This window comes from Schistocerca cancellata, unplaced genomic scaffold, assembly GCF_023864275.1.
Source record: "Schistocerca cancellata isolate TAMUIC-IGC-003103 unplaced genomic scaffold, iqSchCanc2.1 HiC_scaffold_317, whole genome shotgun sequence".
Classification (NCBI taxonomy): domain Eukaryota; kingdom Metazoa; phylum Arthropoda; class Insecta; order Orthoptera; family Acrididae; genus Schistocerca; species Schistocerca cancellata.
This window is the reverse complement of record NW_026046335.1, coordinates 318,094-329,298: the sequence shown is the minus strand read 5'-3', so window position 1 is coordinate 329,298 and position 11,205 is coordinate 318,094. Positions and strand designations below refer to the sequence as shown.

The 11,205-nt window shown below is 55.1% G+C and overlaps 11 non-coding genes across 11 annotated transcripts; all 11 read left to right on the top strand.

Moving 5' to 3' along the window:
• Positions 1-838: 838 nt before the first annotated feature.
• On the top strand, positions 839-957 carry LOC126115479 (5S ribosomal RNA). Its single transcript, XR_007525510.1, has one exon. It is a non-coding gene; the product is annotated as a 5S ribosomal RNA (ribosomal RNA).
• An 856-nt stretch (positions 958-1,813) lies between these two features.
• Positions 1,814-1,932, top strand: LOC126115477 (5S ribosomal RNA). Its single transcript, XR_007525509.1, has one exon. It is a non-coding gene; the product is annotated as a 5S ribosomal RNA (ribosomal RNA).
• An 855-nt stretch (positions 1,933-2,787) lies between these two features.
• On the top strand, positions 2,788-2,906 carry LOC126115476 (5S ribosomal RNA). The gene has a single exon (XR_007525508.1). It is a non-coding gene; the product is annotated as a 5S ribosomal RNA (ribosomal RNA).
• Positions 2,907-3,738: 832 nt separating this feature from the next.
• Positions 3,739-3,857, top strand: LOC126115184 (5S ribosomal RNA). The gene has a single exon (XR_007525243.1). It is a non-coding gene; the product is annotated as a 5S ribosomal RNA (ribosomal RNA).
• An 855-nt stretch (positions 3,858-4,712) lies between these two features.
• Positions 4,713-4,831, top strand: LOC126115475 (5S ribosomal RNA). Its single transcript, XR_007525507.1, has one exon. It is a non-coding gene; the product is annotated as a 5S ribosomal RNA (ribosomal RNA).
• Positions 4,832-5,688: 857 nt separating this feature from the next.
• LOC126115490 (5S ribosomal RNA) lies at positions 5,689-5,806 on the top strand. Its single transcript, XR_007525520.1, has one exon. It is a non-coding gene; the product is annotated as a 5S ribosomal RNA (ribosomal RNA).
• Positions 5,807-6,664: 858 nt separating this feature from the next.
• Positions 6,665-6,783, top strand: LOC126115474 (5S ribosomal RNA). Its single transcript, XR_007525506.1, has one exon. It is a non-coding gene; the product is annotated as a 5S ribosomal RNA (ribosomal RNA).
• Positions 6,784-7,639: 856 nt separating this feature from the next.
• Positions 7,640-7,758, top strand: LOC126115473 (5S ribosomal RNA). Its single transcript, XR_007525505.1, has one exon. It is a non-coding gene; the product is annotated as a 5S ribosomal RNA (ribosomal RNA).
• An 857-nt stretch (positions 7,759-8,615) lies between these two features.
• LOC126115472 (5S ribosomal RNA) lies at positions 8,616-8,734 on the top strand. Its single transcript, XR_007525504.1, has one exon. It is a non-coding gene; the product is annotated as a 5S ribosomal RNA (ribosomal RNA).
• Positions 8,735-9,566: 832 nt separating this feature from the next.
• LOC126115183 (5S ribosomal RNA) lies at positions 9,567-9,685 on the top strand. The gene has a single exon (XR_007525242.1). It is a non-coding gene; the product is annotated as a 5S ribosomal RNA (ribosomal RNA).
• An 856-nt stretch (positions 9,686-10,541) lies between these two features.
• On the top strand, positions 10,542-10,660 carry LOC126115402 (5S ribosomal RNA). Its single transcript, XR_007525440.1, has one exon. It is a non-coding gene; the product is annotated as a 5S ribosomal RNA (ribosomal RNA).
• The last annotated feature ends 545 nt before the right edge of the window (positions 10,661-11,205 follow it).

The following is an 11,205-nucleotide window of genomic DNA, read 5'->3' as shown; positions in this document are numbered from 1 at the left end:
TTGTTATGTCGCCAGCCCAATTTTCAAACTACCTTTCTGTTGTGACAAAGATGCTTCCTTAAGCCTTTAAACTACTGTAATGGTACGAAAATGCAGTAATTAACTCAGTTTGAGGGAGAATGTGCTAACCAAGTTTGCCAAGAAGACTTTGAAAACGACAAAACAGTACGAATCGGCAGGTGATTTCTGAAATACGTCACCGCCTATTGTTGTGTAGGAGTGTAGAGTTCCAAATTTGATTTGTAACCACGAATGTATTCCTTAGTCGTCTCGTCTCGTCCCGCAGACGTTTGTCGTGCTTGCGCTGTCATATGGACCACGACCCGAGCGGCAGCGAGCGGCAGTCGAGCAAAGTCGGGACAAGTCGGGACGGGGAGAGGGACAGGGATAGGAACGGGGACAGGGACAGGGATAGGAATGGTGCGAATGCACTGCAAACTACGCAGACACCTGGTGTGAGGCGAGGCGAGGCGAGGCGAGGCGAGGAAGCCCACATCGCTACCAGTGGCGCCCTCCAGCACGACACTGCCACACCCCGCACAGGCCCTCCGCTGAACACCAGGGACAAGATGCGTCCTCCGCTAGTGTCGAAGGCTGCACGCGCCCAGCGAATGACAGGGGGTGCAACGAGCAGCAGTGCGTCTCACACACGCGGCGGTGCGCCCGCCAATTTGGCCGTCGCTCTGCTGGGACGCCGGGCGCGCCTCCCCGCGCCGTCCTCGAGGAACTGGCGGTTGCGGAAGGAAGCGCTTTCGTCAAATGCGGCCGAAAACTAACATTTTGTGTGTTGGGAGAAAAGCCGAACGCGAATTCTGCCGTGCTCCTACATTAGATGAGCGCCAACGGTCATACAGTGATGAATACACCGGTTCTCGTCCGATCATCGAAGTTAAGCATCATCGGGCCCGGCTAGTACTTGGATGGGTGACCGCCTGGGAAACCCGGGTGCTGTTGGCTCCCTTCCTTTTGTTTTTTTGTTATGTCGCCAGCCCAATTTTCAAACTACCTTTCTGTTGTGACAAAGATGCTTCCTTAAGCCTTTTAAACTACTGTAATGGTACGAAAATGCAGTAATTAACTCAGTTTGAGGGAGAATGTGCTAACCAAGTTTGCCAAGAAGACTTTGAAAACGACAAAACAGTACGAATCGGCAGGTGATTTCTGAAATACGTCACCGCCTATTGTTGTGTAGGAGTGTAGAGTTCCAAATTTGATTTGTAACCACGAATGTATTCCTTAGTCGTCTCGTCTCGTCCCGCAGACGTTTGTCGTGCTTGCGCTGTGATATGGACCACGACCCGAGCGGCAGCGAGCGGCAGTCGAGCAAAGTCGGGACAAGTCGGGACGGGGAGAGGGACAGGGATAGGAACGGGGACAGGGACAGGGATAGGAATGGTGCGAATGCACTGCAAACTACGCAGACACCTGGTGTGAGGCGAGGCGAGGCGAGGCGAGGCGAGGAAGCCCACATCGCTACCAGTGGCGCCCTCCAGCACGACACTGCCACACCCCGCACAGGCCCTCCGCTGAACACCAGGGACAAGATGCGTCCTCCGCTAGTGTCGAAGTCTGCACGCGCCCAGCGAATGACAGGGGGTGCAACGAGCAGCAGTGCGTCTCACACACGCGGCGGTGCGCCCGCCAATTTGGCCGTCGCTCTGCTGGGACGCCGGGCGCGCCTCCCCGCGCCGTCCTCGAGGAACTGGCGGTTGCGGAAGGAAGCGCTTTCGTCAAATGCGGCCGAAAACTAACATTTTGTGTGTTGGGAGAAAAGCCGAACGCGAATTCTGCCGTGCTCCTACATTAGATGAGCGCCAACGGTCATACAGTGATGAATACACCGGTTCTCGTCCGATCATCGAAGTTAAGCATCATCGGGCCCGGCTAGTACTTGGATGGGTGACCGCCTGGGAAACCCGGGTGCTGTTGGCTCCCTTCCTTTTGTTTTTTTGTTATGTCGCCAGCCCAATTTTCAACTACCTTTCTGTTGTGACAAAGATGCTTCCTTAAGCCTTTTAAACTACTGTAATGGTACGAAAATGCAGTAATTAACTCAGTTTGAGGGAGAATGTGCTAACCAAGTTTGCCAAGAAGACTTTGAAAACGACAAAACAGTACGAATCGGCAGGTGATTTCTGAAATACGTCACCGCCTATTGTTGTGTAGGAGTGTAGAGTTCCAAATTTGATTTGTAACCACGAATGTATTCCTTAGTCGTCTCGTCTCGTCCCGCAGACGTTTGTCGTGCTTGCGCTGTGATATGGACCACGACCCGAGCGGCAGCGAGCGGCAGTCGAGCAAAGTCGGGACAAGTCGGGACGGGGAGAGGGACAGGGATAGGAACGGGGACAGGGACAGGGATAGGAATGGTGCGAATGCACTGCAAACTACGCAGACACCTGGTGTGAGGCGAGGCGAGGCGAGGCGAGGCGAGGAAGCCCACATCGCTACCAGTGGCGCCCTCCAGCACGACACTGCCACACCCCGCACAGGCCCTCCGCTGAACACCAGGGACAAGATGCGTCCTCCGCTAGTGTCGAAGTCTGCACGCGCCCAGCGAATGACAGGGGGTGCAACGAGCAGCAGTGCGTCTCACACACGCGGCGGTGCGCCCGCCAATTTGGCCGTCGCTCTGCTGGGACGCCGGGCGCGCCTCCCCGCGCCGTCCTCGAGGAACTGGCGGTTGCGGAAGGAAGCGCTTTCGTCAAATGCGGCCGAAAACTAACATTTTGTGTGTTGGGAGAAAAGCCGAACGCGAATTCTGCCGTGCTCCTACATTAGATGAGCGCCAACGGTCATACAGTGATGAATACACCGGTTCTCGTCCGATCATCGAAGTTAAGCATCATCGGGCCCGGCTAGTACTTGGATGGGTGACCGCCTGGGAAACCCGGGTGCTGTTGGCTCCCTTCCTTTTGTTTTTTTGTTATGTCGCCAGCCCAATTTTCAAACTACCTTTCTGTTGTGACAAAGATGCTTCCTTAAGCCTTTTAAACTACTGTAATGGTACGAAAATGCAGTAATTAACTCAGTTTGAGGGAGAATGTGCTAACCAAGTTTGCCAAGAAGACTTTGAAAACGACAAAACAGTACGAATCGGCAGGTGATTTCTGAAATACGTCACCGCCTATTGTTGTGTAGGAGTGTAGAGTTCCAAATTTGATTTGTAACCACGAATGTATTCCTTAGTCGTCTCGTCTCGTCCCGCAGACGTTTGTCGTGCTTGCGCTGTCATATGGACCACGACCCGAGCGGCAGCGAGCGGCAGTCGAGCAAAGTCGGGACAAGTCGGGACGGGGACAGGGACAGGGATAGGAATGGTGCGAATGCACTGCAAACTACGCAGACACCTGGTGTGAGGCGAGGCGAGGCGAGGCGAGGCGAGGTAGCCCACATCGCTACCAGTGGCGCCCTCCAGCATGACACTGCCACACCCCGCACAGGCCCTCCGCTGAACACCAGGGACAAGATGCGTCCTCCGCTAGTGTCGAAGGCTGCACGCGCCCAGCGAATGACAGGGGGTGCAACGAGCAGCAGTGCGTCTCACACACGCGGCGGTGCGCCCGCCAATTTGGCCGTCGCTCTGCTGGGACGCCGGGCGCGCCTCCCCGCGCCGTCCTCGAGGAACTGGCGGTTGCGGAAGGAAGCGCTTTCGTCAAATGCGGCCGAAAACTAACATTTTGTGTGTTGGGAGAAAAGCCGAACGCGAATTCTGCCGTGCTCCTACATTAGATGAGCGCCAACGGCCATACCATGATGAATACACCGGTTCTCGTCCGATCACCGAAGTTAAGCATCATCGGGCCCGGATAGTACTTGGATGGGTGACCGCCTGGGAAACCCGGGTGCTGTTGGCTCCCTTCCTTTTGTTTTTTTGTTATGTCGCCAGCCCAATTTTCAAACTACCTTTCTGTTGTGACAAAGATGCTTCCTTAAGCCTTTTAAACTACTGTAATGGTACGAAAATGCAGTAATTAACTCAGTTTGAGGGAGAATGTGCTAACCAAGTTTGCCAAGAAGACTTTGAAAACGACAAAACAGTACGAATCGGCAGGTGATTTCTGAAATACGTCACCGCCTATTGTTGTGTAGGAGTGTAGAGTTCCAAATTTGATTTGTAACCACGATGTATTCCTTAGTCGTCTCGTCTCGTCCCGCAGACGTTTGTCGTGCTTGCGCTGTCATATGGACCACGACCCGAGCGGCAGCGAGCGGCAGTCGAGCAAAGTCGGGACAAGTCGGGACGGGGAGAGGGACAGGGATAGGAACGGGGACAGGGACAGGGATAGGAATGGTGCGAATGCACTGCAAACTACGCAGACACCTGGTGTGAGGCGAGGCGAGGCGAGGCGAGGCGAGGAAGCCCACATCGCTACCAGTGGCGCCCTCCAGCACGACACTGCCACACCCCGCACAGGCCCTCCGCTGAACACCAGGGACAAGATGCGTCCTCCGCTAGTGTCGAAGGCTGCACGCGCCCAGCGAATGACAGGGGGTGCAACGAGCAGCAGTGCGTCTCACACACGCGGCGGTGCGCCCGCCAATTTGGCCGTCGCTCTGCTGGGACGCCGGGCGCGCCTCCCCGCGCCGTCCTCGAGGAACTGGCGGTTGCGGAAGGAAGCGCTTTCGTCAAATGCGGCCGAAAACTAACATTTTGTGTGTTGGGAGAAAAGCCGAACGCGAATTCTGCCGTGCTCCTACATTAGATGAGCGCCAACGGTCATACAGTGATGAATACACCGGTTCTCGTCCGATCATCGAAGTTAAGCATCATCGGGCCCGGCTAGTACTTGGATGGGTGACCGCCTGGGAAACCCGGGTGCTGTTGGCTCCCTTCCTTTTGTTTTTTTGTTATGTCGCCAGCCCAATTTTCAAACTACCTTTCTGTTGTGACAAAGATGCTTCCTTAAGCCTTTTAAACTACTGTAATGGTACGAAAATGCAGTAATTAACTCAGTTTGAGGGAGAATGTGCTAACCAAGTTTGCCAAGAAGACTTTGAAAACGACAAAACAGTACGAATCGGCAGGTGATTTCTGAAATACGTCACCGCCTATTGTTGTGTAGGAGTGTAGAGTTCCAAATTTGATTTGTAACCACGAATGTATTCCTTAGTCGTCTCGTCTCGTCCCGCAGACGTTTGTCGTGCTTGCGCTGTGATATGGACCACGACCCGAGCGGCAGCGAGCGGCAGTCGAGCAAAGTCGGGGACAAGTCGGGACGGGGAGAGGGACAGGGATAGGAACGGGGACAGGGACAGGGATAGGAATGGTGCGAATGCACTGCAAACTACGCAGACACCTGGTGTGAGGCGAGGCGAGGCGAGGCGAGGCGAGGAAGCCCACATCGCTACCAGTGGCGCCCTCCAGCACGACACTGCCACACCCCGCACAGGCCCTCCGCTGAACACCAGGGACAAGATGCGTCCTCCGCTAGTGTCGAAGGCTGCACGCGCCCAGCGAATGACAGGGGGTGCAACGAGCAGCAGTGCGTCTCACACACGCGGCGGTGCGCCCGCCAATTTGGCCGTCGCTCTGCTGGGACGCCGGGCGCGCCTCCCCGCGCCGTCCTCGAGGAACTGGCGGTTGCGGAAGGAAGCGCTTTCGTCAAATGCGGCCGAAAACTAACATTTTGTGTGTTGGGAGAAAAGCCGAACGCGAATTCTGCCGTGCTCCTACATTAGATGAGCGCCAACGGTCATACAGTGATGAATACACCGGTTCTCGTCCGATCATCGAAGTTAAGCATCATCGGGCCCGGCTAGTACTTGGATGGGTGACCGCCTGGAAACCCGGGTGCTGTTGGCTCCCTTCCTTTTGTTTTTTTGTTATGTCGCCAGCCCAATTTTCAAACACTACCTTTCTGTTGTGACAAAGATGCTTCCTTAAGCCTTTTAAACTACTGTAATGGTACGAAAATGCAGTAATTAACTCAGTTTGAGGGAGAATGTGCTAACCAAGTTTGCCAAGAAGACTTTGAAAACGACAAAACAGTACGAATCGGCAGGTGATTTCTGAAATACGTCACCGCCTATTGTTGTGTAGGAGTGTAGAGTTCCAAATTTGATTTGTAACCACGAATGTATTCCTTAGTCGTCTCGTCTCGTCCCGCAGACGTTTGTCGTGCTTGCGCTGTCATATGGACCACGACCCGAGCGGCAGCGAGCGGCAGTCGAGCAAAGTCGGGACAAGTCGGGACGGGGAGAGGGACAGGGATAGGAACGGGGACAGGGACAGGGATAGGAATGGTGCGAATGCACTGCAAACTACGCAGACACCTGGTGTGAGGCGAGGCGAGGCGAGGCGAGGCGAGGAAGCCCACATCGCTACCAGTGGCGCCCTCCAGCACGACACTGCCACACCCCGCACAGGCCCTCCGCTGAACACCAGGGACAAGATGCGTCCTCCGCTAGTGTCGAAGGCTGCACGCGCCCAGCGAATGACAGGGGGTGCAACGAGCAGCAGTGCGTCTCACACACGCGGCGGTGCGCCCGCCAATTTGGCCGTCGCTCTGCTGGGACGCCGGGCGCGCCTCCCCGCGCCGTCCTCGAGGAACTGGCGGTTGCGGAAGGAAGCGCTTTCGTCAAATGCGGCCGAAAACTAACATTTTGTGTGTTGGGAGAAAAGCCGAACGCGAATTCTGCCGTGCTCCTACATTAGATGAGCGCCAACGGTCATACAGTGATGAATACACCGGTTCTCGTCCGATCATCGAAGTTAAGCATCATCGGGCCCGGCTAGTACTTGGATGGGTGACCGCCTGGGAAACCCGGGTGCTGTTGGCTCCCTTCCTTTTGTTTTTTTGTTATGTCGCCAGCCCAATTTTCAAACTACCTTTCTGTTGTGACAAAGATGCTTCCTTAAGCCTTTTAAACTACTGTAATGGTACGAAAATGCAGTAATTAACTCAGTTTGAGGGAGAATGTGCTAACCAAGTTTGCCAAGAAGACTTTGAAAACGACAAAACAGTACGAATCGGCAGGTGATTTCTGAAATACGTCACCGCCTATTGTTGTGTAGGAGTGTAGAGTTCCAAATTTGATTTGTAACCACGAATGTATTCCTTAGTCGTCTCGTCTCGTCCCGCAGACGTTTGTCGTGCTTGCGCTGTGATATGGACCACGACCCGAGCGGCAGCGAGCGGCAGTCGAGCAAAGTCGGGACAAGTCGGGACGGGGAGAGGGACAGGGATAGGAACGGGGACAGGGACAGGGATAGGAATGGTGCGAATGCACTGCAAACTACGCAGACACCTGGTGTGAGGCGAGGCGAGGCGAGGCGAGGCGAGGAAGCCCACATCGCTACCAGTGGCGCCCTCCAGCACGACACTGCCACACCCCGCACAGGCCCTCCGCTGAACACCAGGGACAAGATGCGTCCTCCGCTAGTGTCGAAGGCTGCACGCGCCCAGCGAATGACAGGGGGTGCAACGAGCAGCAGTGCGTCTCACACACGCGGCGGTGCGCCCGCCAATTTGGCCGTCGCTCTGCTGGGACGCCGGGCGCGCCTCCCCGCGCCGTCCTCGAGGAACTGGCGGTTGCGGAAGGAAGCGCTTTCGTCAAATGCGGCCGAAAACTAACATTTTGTGTGTTGGGAGAAAAGCCGAACGCGAATTCTGCCGTGCTCCTACATTAGATGAGCGCCAACGGTCATACAGTGATGAATACACCGGTTCTCGTCCGATCATCGAAGTTAAGCATCATCGGGCCCGGCTAGTACTTGGATGGGTGACCGCCTGGGAAACCCGGGTGCTGTTGGCTCCCTTCCTTTTGTTTTTTTGTTATGTCGCCAGCCCAATTTTCAAACTACCTTTCTGTTGTGACAAAGATGCTTCCTTAAGCCTTTTAAACTACTGTAATGGTACGAAAATGCAGTAATTAACTCAGTTTGAGGGAGAATGTGCTAACCAAGTATGCCAAGAAGACTTTGAAAACGACAAAACAGTACGAATCGGCAGGTGATTTCTGAAATACGTCACCGCCTATTGTTGTGTAGGAGTGTAGAGTTCCAAATTTGATTTGTAACCACGAATGTATTCCTTAGTCGTCTCGTCTCGTCCCGCAGACGTTTGTCGTGCTTGCGCTGTCATATGGACCCACGACCCGAGCGGCAGCGAGCGGCAGTCGAGCAAAGTCGGGACAAGTCGGGACGGGGAGAGGGACAGGGATAGGAACGGGGACAGGGACAGGGATAGGAATGGTGCGAATGCACTGCAAACTACGCAGACACCTGGTGTGAGGCGAGGCGAGGCGAGGCGAGGCGAGGAAGCCCACATCGCTACCAGTGGCGCCCTCCAGCACGACACTGCCACACCCCGCACAGGCCCTCCGCTGAACACCAGGGACAAGATGCGTCCTCCGCTAGTGTCGAAGGCTGCACGCGCCCAGCGAATGACAGGGGGTGCAACGAGCAGCAGTGCGTCTCACACACGCGGCGGTGCGCCCGCCAATTTGGCCGTCGCTCTGCTGGGACGCCGGGCGCGCCTCCCCGCGCCGTCCTCGAGGAACTGGCGGTTGCGGAAGGAAGCGCTTTCGTCAAATGCGGCCGAAAACTAACATTTTGTGTGTTGGGAGAAAAGCCGAACGCGAATTCTGCCGTGCTCCTACATTAGATGAGCGCCAACGGTCATACAGTGATGAATACACCGGTTCTCGTCCGATCATCGAAGTTAAGCATCATCGGGCCCGGCTAGTACTTGGATGGGTGACCGCCTGGGAAACCCGGGTGCTGTTGGCTCCCTTCCTTTTGTTTTTTTGTTATGTCGCCAGCCCAATTTTCAAACTACCTTTCTGTTGTGACAAAGATGCTTCCTTAAGCCTTTTAAACTACTGTAATGGTACGAAAATGCAGTAATTAACTCAGTTTGAGGGAGAATGTGCTAACCAAGTTTGCCAAGAAGACTTTGAAAACGACAAAACAGTACGAATCGGCAGGTGATTTCTGAAATACGTCACCGCCTATTGTTGTGTAGGAGTGTAGAGTTCCAAATTTGATTTGTAACCACGAATGTATTCCTTAGTCGTCTCGTCTCGTCCCGCAGACGTTTGTCGTGCTTGCGCTGTGATATGGACCACGACCCGAGCGGCAGCGAGCGGCAGTCGAGCAAAGTCGGGACAAGTCGGGACGGGGACAGGGACAGGGATAGGAATGGTGCGAATGCACTGCAAACTACGCAGACACCTGGTGTGAGGCGAGGCGAGGCGAGGCGAGGCGAGGTAGCCCACATCGCTACCAGTGGCGCCCTCCAGCATGACACTGCCACACCCCGCACAGGCCCTCCGCTGAACACCAGGGACAAGATGCGTCCTCCGCTAGTGTCGAAGGCTGCACGCGCCCAGCGAATGACAGGGGGTGCAACGAGCAGCAGTGCGTCTCACACACGCGGCGGTGCGCCCGCCAATTTGGCCGTCGCTCTGCTGGGACGCCGGGCGCGCCTCCCCGCGCCGTCCTCGAGGAACTGGCGGTTGCGGAAGGAAGCGCTTTCGTCAAATGCGGCCGAAAACTAACATTTTGTGTGTTGGGAGAAAAGCCGAACGCGAATTCTGCCGTGCTCCTACATTAGATGAGCGCCAACGGCCATACCATGATGAATACACCGGTTCTCGTCCGATCACCGAAGTTAAGCATCATCGGGCCCGGATAGTACTTGGATGGGTGACCGCCTGGGAAACCCGGGTGCTGTTGGCTCCCTTCCTTTTGTTTTTTTGTTATGTCGCCAGCCCAATTTTCAAACTACCTTTCTGTTGTGACAAAGATGCTTCCTTAAGCCTTTTAAACTACTGTAATGGTACGAAAATGCAGTAATTAACTCAGTTTGAGGGAGAATGTGCTAACCAAGTTTGCCAAGAAGACTTTGAAAACGACAAAACAGTACGAATCGGCAGGTGATTTCTGAAATACGTCACCGCCTATTGTTGTGTAGGAGTGTAGAGTTCCAAATTTGATTTGTAACCACGAATGTATTCCTTAGTCGTCTCGTCTCGTCCCGCAGACGTTTGTCGTGCTTGCGCTGTCATATGGACCACGACCCGAGCGGCAGCGAGCGGCAGTCGAGCAAAGTCGGGACAAGTCGGGACGGGGAGAGGGACAGGGATAGGAACGGGGACAGGGACAGGGATAGGAATGGTGCGAATGCACTGCAAACTACGCAGACACCTGGTGTGAGGCGAGGCGAGGCGAGGCGAGGCGAGGAAGCCCACATCGCTACCAGTGGCGCCCTCCAGCATGACACTGCCACACCCCGCACAGGCCCTCCGCTGAACACCAGGGACAAGATGCGTCCTCCGCTAGTGTCGAAGGCTGCACGCGCCCAGCGAATGACAGGGGGTGCAACGAGCAGCAGTGCGTCTCACACACGCGGCGGTGCGCCCGCCAATTTGGGCGTCGCTCTGCTGGGACGCCGGGCGCGCCTCCCCGCGCCGTCCTCGAGGAACTGGCGGTTGCGGAAGGAAGCGCTTTCGTCAAATGCGGCCGAAAACTAACATTTTGTGTGTTGGGAGAAAAGCCGAACGCGAATTCTGCCGTGCTCCTACATTGGATGAGCGCCAACGGCCATACCATGATGAATACACCGGTTCTCGTCCGATCACCGAAGTTAAGCATCATCGGGCCCGGATAGTACTTGGATGGGTGACCGCCTGGTAAACCCGGGTGCTGTTGGCTCCCTTCCTTTTGTTTTTTTGTTATGTCGCCAGCCCAATTTTCAAACTACCTTTCTGTTGTGACAAAGATGCTTCCTTAAGCCTTTTAAACTACTGTAATGGTACGAAAATGCAGTAATTAACTCAGTTTGAGGGAGAATGTGCTAACCAAGTTTGCCAAGAAGACTTTGAAAACGACAAAACAGTACGAATCGGCAGGTGATTTCTGAAATACGTCACCGCCTATTGTTGTGTAGGAGTGTAGAGTTCCAAATTTGATTTGTAACCACGAATGTATTCCTTAGTCGTCTCGTCTCGTCCCGCAGACGTTTGTCGTGCTTGCGCTGTGATATGGACCACGACCCGAGCGGCAGCGAGCGGCAGTCGAGCAAAGTCGGGACAAGTCGGGACGGGGACAGGGACAGGGATAGGAATGGTGCGAATGCACTGAAAACTACGCAGACACCTGGTGTGAGGCGAGGCGAGGCGAGGCGAGGCGAGGAAGCCCACATCGCTACCAGTGGCGCCCTCCAGCACGACACTGCCACACCCCGCACAGGCCCTCCG